The following is an 8579-nucleotide window of genomic DNA, read 5'->3' on the forward strand; positions in this document are numbered from 1 at the left end:
ATTTTAAATAAATAAATAAATAAATAAATAAATAAATAAATAAAATAGGGGGGCTAAAAGATAGTCTACCTCTGAGCCTGGCATGAGGACCAGATAAGATGATGTTGTTAAATGCTTTAAGTTTAATGCCTCATTAGTTGTACTTCCTACTCAAATCCCCTATTGGAATAATTAAATGCTGCAAAGAAAGACTTAGGAGAATACCCCTCTTATTTTGAGAGACCAGGCTCTGGTTCCAAAGGATACAAGAGGCTGGCCAGACATCCTCCACCACATGCTAAGCGAAGAATCTGTACTGGCCTCGGTGAATGAGATACTCCCAGAGAAAGTCCTGCTCCACTAGGTGTAGATGCTCCAGAACAGCCAGCCAAGGCAAGGCAGCAGAAGGGCAATGTCCTTCAGGTCTCAGCTCACGGGGAACCCCCTGCCCCACCTCCACAATCCTGGCTTCTTGCCTTTCACTCAGCACTTTTCATAGTTCTAATCTTAAATTTGTGTGATCGTTTGGTATCTCCATCCCCTCTGATAGACAGTGTGCTCCAGGAGGACAGAGCCCAGCACTGTCTTGCTCACCACTGTTTGCTGCAGCCCCAGCCCAGGACGGGTGAATGGTGCCACACAACTGGCATTGCCTGAATGAATGTCGGAATGTGTTACTTACTTGGACTTATGTTCCCTTTGGAAAGTCTCACTTTCTAGCTGAACAATAGTTAACAACTTGAGATTTCTCCAGAATGAAATCCCTACAAGACTATTCCCGGGAGAGAGTGTAAGCAGGCGGGGGCAATCACCAGAAGTGAACGCTCTGGTGAAAAGGGTCAGGACAGTCACCCAGGGACCCTTTCAAGTGCTGAGAGCGGGAAATTCTAGAAAGAGTCTCACAGCCCACCTCTGGCTGGAAAACATTTTCAGAAATGAGGGAGACACATCCTTTTGAAAACAAGGCATGTGATGCCCTGTAGTCTCTGGAGAGGCAGCTGGGCTCAGCACCTTTAGGTGAGGAGGTCCCTTCTTGAGGGACCTTGCCAGAGTCTCCAGTGTGTCCTTCAGGGAAATAGTAAATACGGACCCTTAGATTCTGGTGTCTGTTTTTATGCCCTGGTGGTAAGCAGCAGTTTAATGGAAAGGGGGGAAATGAAAATTTGTTTTGAGTACGTGTGTTTTTCCCCTGGTGACTGCTGACTCTCACAGTGGCTGTAAATTCAAACACAAGGAGCCCCTGTCAGGCAGCAGTGACCCAGCACTTTGGACTCCCTCAATGTCCACATGAGGAATATCCTGGGCAAAGAGCAGTTATAGCAGAGCAGTGGTAAAAAGAGCCACCATTCTCTCAATTTTCAACAAAATATAACTCCCAATGGTGAAAGCACAATAAGCTAATTAGACATTTTTGACCTCCAAAAAGAAATCTGAAAATCAGTACTAACTATGCTACACAAACTCAGTACCACCTATGACACAGATATTCTGGGCTGCTGTACCAACATCATTATCTCGGAATTTTGAGAGTTCCAATGTTTCCTATTATGGCATGAAGGGGGAATAGAGAAATAGAATTTACTGTATACTTTTGTCTGTAAGAAACTGTATATTCTGTATATTGTAAAAATATAGTGCCAAAATAGCCTACAGATAATCTAAAGAGAGTCTAATAAATAGTGAAGAACATTGGAGCCTTTGCTTCAGATCAATGTTCCAGAAAGAAAGAGACGGCTGAAGGGAATTTGAGGTGAGCCAACTGGCTCCCAGATGTTTCTGCCAAGCTGGCGGAGTGGCAGCGGGGTCACTGACAAATGAGTTCTTCAGTAGACAGTTGCCCAATGAGAAACTGCTACTGAAGGGGAAGTGACGGTGATTTAGAGGCACCAGTGATTTAGGGAAAGGGGCACTGAACCAGGAGAAATAAAGTTAAAATTAGAACAGGTTGGGGAAAGTTTAAAGGCAAACTTCCTTTTCAAACTTCTAGTGAGAAACTAAGATGACTATTGTGTCAGCAAGATTCGCTCACTCAAGAATATCAGAATGAGCTTCACCTTAAACCTCTGCCCGGAACACTTTAAGCAGGAGATAGATGAGGCCAGGTCCCTGTTATACCATGTGAAGCCCCGTGGCATTTTCCTTCCCAGCACTAAATAGGAGTCATCATTTGAAACTTACACATGTGGTTGTTTGATGAAGGTCACTCTCCCGCATTAAGTTACTAGTTCCCCAATGACAAAATGTTGTCTTTTCGTTTTTGCTAGCCATTGGTTCCTAGTGTCTAACACAAGGCCTGACACATGGGAGACACTCATTTATTAAGTAAATGAATGAATGTGTCTTAATTATCCTTCCCCTTTTTCTCTTATTCTTCCTTTCCTACTGAGTCTTTTATTTTATTTTTTATTTAAATCTTTATTGTTGAGAGTATTACAGATGTCCCCCTTCTCCCAGTTCCTCCCCTAGACCACCCCCCTCTCCCACCTTCGCCACCCTATTGTCTGTGTCCATAGGTAATTCTTATATGCATATGAATTATTTGGTTAATCTCTTCCCCCCTTCCCTTTGAGATTTGCCAGTCTGTTCAATGTTTCCATGCCTCTGGTTCTATTTTATTTATCTGCTTATTTTGTTCATTAGATTGCTTGTTCGTTTATTTTGACTTTTAGATTCCAATCAGTATTTTCTTGTTTCCTTCTATTTTATTTCATTTTCAGATCAAAACCAAAATTCATCTCAACTCTTCCACACATTGTGTTCTTTGGGTTAACGGTTCTATGTAAAGCTAGGGGATAGCCTCCTTTGCCTCCAAACTACTCATGTGTACATCCCATAAAGGGATCCCTAAACCAGCAATCCCTGGGAACAGTAGTATGTGCATTGGTTCAGAGTACAGACTGGAGCCAACCGTTTGGATTGAATTGTACTTGGGTAACTTCCTAAATGTGTGGTCCTACGGGAGTTGCTTAAACTTTCCAAGTTTCCTCAATTGTAAAATGAGGATAATAATGAAATCAACCACTTCTAAGGGTTATATTATAGTGATTAAATGACTACAAGTAAGACACTTGAGACTAGGTCCAGTACCTAGAGAACACTATGAAATATCAGTTATTGTCTCAATGACCACAAAGCCTAAATGTGGACATTATTGCAATTGATCCACAATTTATACCCCAAAACTAGACAAAGGCACCCCTGCCCGCTGCTGCCTGTCACTTCCCCAGCTCTTCAGGCTGCAAGAATGTCTGCTCTGGATTAGGGGACTGGCTCATGGTGGTGGTGGGGGGGGGGGGGGGAATATAATAGAAGGTGGAAAGAACCCAGTGAGAATCAGAGCTCAATAGCCAATTGTTAATCCAGGGCAGAGATTTCTTTGTCTCCATTATTCGCTTTCAGGCCACATGGCCTGAGGCACTGCCCTGAGTCTCCAGGGAGGCAGTCTGTGCCTAGGAAACACAGCATCCTTCCAAGAGCTCGCCTCTTTTCCAGCTGCCTTTCCAAAACACCAGCAGGAGTCATGTGGTTGAATTCCTGTGTCACTGGAAAAAGGAATGCTTTATAACTTGACTCTAAGCATCCAAATCTTTCTCTCCAAATCTGGGGCGAAGTAAGGTTTCTGTGACAGGCAGCTCAGCCGGCAGAAATGGTTGGGGCCTTGGCAGGGAGAAGAGGTGAGAAGCTGCCCAGAGCAGCTGGGAGGCGGAGTCACTCATCAGCCACTGCTTAGAAGGGAGGCTTTTTGAGAGAAACAGTTAAGGGAGAATGCACTGTCAACATTTCTGCATTTTGCTCTTCAGATAATCAAAGAAATCAGGATGACAGACAGAGTCCCCTACTGGGAAAATGCAGCTCTTTGCAAACCAGATTAGAGGGTTGGGAGTGGGGAGAAACATGGAGGAGCCATGGTAGAGACACTTCTATTCCTGGGGATGTGGGAAGAAGTAGGAGAGAGGCAGAGCTCCAGCACGTCTCCAAATGGATGGCCCCTGAGGCTTGAAACTGGACAGATGGATGGGACCAGCAGTGTACACAAATCTACTTCCCAGCTTTCTGGCCAAGGGTTGTGACTGCAGAGATGGAAACTGATTTGTCAGGGACCCCAGGGGGTGCTCAGCTCAGAAAGCAGGAAGCAGAAATGGTGGGATCCGGTGAACGAGGCAGATCGGTGGCCTGTGTGCAGAATTATACCGGGAATAGAAAGCAGCAATGGCTTTGCATTCTAGGCCAAGTTTGGGGGCTGCTCTCCAGGGGGCTGTGCCAGAAAGCAGGGACAGAAGGGTAGGGGCTTCCCAAAGCTGTGTGTCCAGGCTCACGAACCCCAGAGCAGAGAGTCTTGAGGATTTTTCTTGTATTTGCTGAGTGCAATCAAGCTTATGAACGCAAGTCTGAACTGTTGGGTTCATTGTCTTGAGAAGTCTACCAATGAATTCACGGACGAGGGAGGGGTAAGCAAAGGGAAGTGAAGTTTATTACAGCAAAAGTAACGAAGCTCTCAGCATTCAAGAGGGGTCCTGAAAAGGTTGCCCCAGAAGCACACGAGTCTAGGGGTTTATATTTCCTGTTCTTGCCCTCTATTGGCTCTTTCAAAAAAACAGACCAGTCAATCTCCTTTTGCCCTCATCTCCCCGTTTTAGTTCCCGCTCTTGGGTTCAGGGGCAAGGGCTGCTCTACGGGTGACTGGTACATTCCGCCTATCTTGCTCACATCCTGACCATCTGGCTCATCTCTTCTTTATCTACCATCTTCCCTCCTGGCGGCCCTTACCCTAACCTGCCTGATCCCATCTATTCCTCATGTCTTACACAATTACAGAACATGCTTTTTCACAGTTGAGCACGAGGCAGGAACTCGGTTTCCTTAAGGTTGACTCAAAATTTCAAGTTTGTGGGAAATGAGAAAAAGGGGTGCTCTTATCATCACTTTCCCGCCAGGTTTCTATCGTCTGGGCCTGATTTCAAAAACACTGATATAATTCTCACCTTTGAAATTAGCCTGATTTAAAAGCCCTTGCTGATATTATTTTTTCAAGTTTCCACTCAGATAAATCTTTTCACCAATGATTGTCTAATGAAAGAGGCAGGGGATCTAATTGGGAACCTTTTCTTAATAGTCTTTCCTCTTCAGAGGAAAGAGAAAATACTTGAAACACTGGAAATTTTAACATTGGATTTATGTTTCCAAAGCTGCAAAATAATTAGGACTCCAGTACAAAAATTCTTGGGGAGAGACCCTTACCCTTTATGTAAATGGAAAAATAAATTGATTTCCAGAAGAGAAGCTTTGATTTTCATGGTACCCCTAGGTGCTACCAATACTACTTTAATACTGCTGTTAATGCTCCAGTGCTACTCACTGTCAGTAGTCAATACTACTGTTACTATCACTGTTAAAGTTATTTTTTTAATTGTTGTGCAAATACTCTAAAGCCCTGCTTACTTCAACAACCATGCACATGTAGGGCTTTTTTATTTTCTAGGCCAAAAACTCTCATTTTACTACTGCATTACATTGCCATAGCATTTCCCAGTTCGCAATGCTTTTATTTACTTTTTAAAATATATTTTTATTGATTTCAGAGAGGAAGGGAAAAGTGAGAAAGAGGGATAGAAACATCAATGATGAGATAGAATCATTGATTGGCTGCCTCCTGCATGCCCCCTACTGGGGATCAAGCCCACAACCCGGGCATGTGCCCTTGATTGGACTCAAACCCAGTACTCTTCAGTCTGCAGGCCGATGCTCTATCCATTGAGCCAAACCAGCTAGGACCACAATGCTTTTAGATACAGTATCTCACATTCATTCCTCAGAATGATCTTCTGAGACTGGAAAAGCAAGTAATATGATTTTTGCTTTTGTTTTTAACTAATGTATTTCTTGAAAAACACATTCTTTGTCTCAATTCTCATACATCTGGTAACAAATTCAAGTAGAAGGGCATAAATTGAAAGTCAACCCTCTCTTAACCTATCCCCACCCTAATCTCCTTCCAAGAAATAACTACTATTAAGAGTTTCTCTATGTTCTTTTAGAAGTTGTTATGCCCACACTACTACAATTCTATGTGTGCCCTTAAGAAATAAACTCACGCACGGGAGCAGGCTCTTTTCTGTTTTGTGTCTTGCTTTTTTTCAATTAACCATGTATCTTGGAGATCTTTAATAAGAATATATAGAGCTCAACCTCATTCTTTAACAGTCTATATAACTGGTTCTCTAGTGATGGGTATTTAGGTTATGTCCAGATTTTTCTGTTACAATGCTACAATGAGCAATATTAGCAAAAAGTTATATCATGCGTACTTGGTGTTTTTCATGTATATGAAGTCAGTTAATCCTCACAACTATCCAATAACATAGAAAGCATCATTACTCCATTATAGAGATGAGAAGATAGGCAGAGAGATGTTAAGTAATTTGTGGAAAGTCACACAGCTGGTAAGTGGTGGAGCACAGACTTGAATACAGACAGTCTGGCTCCAGGACCCAGCCTCTTAACCAGACACACCGCACTGTGTCTCTGTGTTTTCCATTTGTGATGAGATCTGAAAAGCCAGGAAACACTTTATCATGGGGGAAACTGAGACCAGAAAGGTTCATGCCCACTGCTGCATAGCTGCGTAGCGATGGAACAGGACTAGAAACCAGAGCTCCGAATTCCTAGACCCTTGCTCATTCCCTTCCTCTTGGTGTTTTCAGAATGTTGTCTCTTCAAATTCCTGAGAACTTCTGAACACTCTAGATGTAACTGGAGTGTCTGCATTGAGAGTGGTTTAGGAAAAGTGATTCAGAGACATGGGGCCATCATGAATGAGTTCATTTCTCAGGGTCTAACACTCGGATCCTGCACTAGTACCTACTGTAGTTGAAGCAAGCGTTACCACAGAATATCTTTCATGTAAAAATGTGCTTTCTGAGTTTCAAGTTTAAAGATATATTATGCCGCATTTTATTCAATGTTACCACTCATTTTGGGCCATTACCACAAAGAAAAATGTATTAAAGCATGGATGCTTAGACTAAACAAAGTACGCCCAATTTAATCCTCCATGTCTACTCATCTACCACAGAGAAAGTGGCGTGGAACCACGTTCTAGCCTGGCCAGGGGATTGCATAGCTGTACTCTGTATCTGAAACCATCTTCCCATGTGCTGGGCAGCACTTGAGAGTTGTGAGCAAAACTATTTTCAAGCGCCCCTTGAATTGAAATAGTTCAAGAATTTCCCTTAGAGCCGCATACCTCCCTGGTCCTGGCCCCACTTGATTATGAATGCCTTAGATTAAAAGGCTGGAAGGCTCCAGAGAACCATCTAGTCCAGCCTCCATAAACGCCTCTAGTGCTTTATTATCTGCCAATCATCTCGCCACTTAGAAGTTCCCGAGACCCCCATGACCACCCTCTGAAAGCAGGTACTATGTCTTTACACTTTTTATATCCCCTTCACCAAGACAGGGCTTGACCCATAGTGGAAGCTCTGCAAATATTTGTTGAATCCTTCCCTGTTTGTGTGTTGACCCAAAATTTCCCCCCTCTGTTGTACCAGCTGTTGCCTAGGGAACCTGAGCTCTTCCAAGCTTGACGGAGAACCAGGTCCCTGCCTTTGCTGCCAGAAGAAAGACTTGAGACTGGTTTCTGGGCTACATACTTAGGTTTAAAACTTTTTCTTCATTTATTCATCAGTTGTGCACCTACTAGAGAGGCCAAGAGTTAGTTTCATGTGGATGACAGACACAGCATGGAACAGACATATACATATATAATCACAAATCCAAAGAGAGACTATACTATGCACATATATGCTATGTATATTCTACTTTACTATGAGACTACCCAAGAGATGTAATTGAGACAAGGGAAGATGTCTCTGAAGAAATGACATTTAAGCTGAAAGCTGAAGGACAGACAGGATGCAATTACATGCAGAGTAGGGGGGAAGAGAAGGCCAGCAGAGGTACAAAGTCACCAATTCAAGAAAAAAACTTGGAGTGGGAGATACGTCTGATGGCCCACATTATATCCCCTCAGCCCTCCTCTGTTTCAGCCATAGCTGTGGTAGATGGTCCCTGTGAGCTGAAACTCACCTCTAGCTGACAGCCACCTACCTCAAGCATCTGTGTATCTTTCTGCTTTCTCTGATAATGCCTCAAGTGCAGTGTGCAAGTGCAGGGGTATTAAACCCACCCGGTCAGGCAACCCTCAACCATGGAGGACAGGAGCTGGTTGATAAATGCCCCAGCCTCCCCTCCCTTAGGGTCACCTCTCTGGGAGGCAGTCTGTTTTCTTCTCAGGAGGTTGCAGCAAAATAGAGCCCTGTTGCCCAGAACAACAATCCCAAAAATGCTCTCCTATTCTTTCTCCCCTTCTTTTCTTTCTCACTCTTCTCATGCCTTCACCCCCTTCTCAATCACCCCCCTCTTGCACCTATGTCATTTTAAGGGAACTCAAATCTAGGATACATACATATTAGAGAAACTGAAAAAAAGTCTGAAAGGGAATGAGCAAGGAAAAAAGTAAAGCAAAATGAGGTTGGGATTGTAGGGTGGGGACAGACTACGCAGAATTGTGAGCCAGAAAGAGAATGTTACAGTAGGTGAGC

At 43.5% G+C, this 8579-nt stretch overlaps 1 long non-coding RNA gene across 1 annotated transcript in view; it reads left to right on the forward strand.

Annotated features, from left to right (window-relative positions):
- The window catches only part of LOC102245912, a 113312-nt gene extending 105169 nt beyond the window's left edge, over positions 1-8143 (forward strand). Inside the window, exon 4 of the long non-coding RNA XR_001362174.1 lies at positions 7527-8143. This is a non-coding gene — a long non-coding RNA (uncharacterized LOC102245912). The remainder of the gene's footprint in view (positions 1-7526) is intronic.
- The last annotated feature ends 436 nt before the right edge of the window (positions 8144-8579 follow it).

The sequence above is a fragment of the Myotis brandtii genome, unplaced genomic scaffold (genome assembly GCF_000412655.1).
Source record: "Myotis brandtii unplaced genomic scaffold, ASM41265v1 scaffold230, whole genome shotgun sequence".
NCBI classification, from domain to species: Eukaryota; Metazoa; Chordata; class Mammalia; order Chiroptera; family Vespertilionidae; genus Myotis; species Myotis brandtii.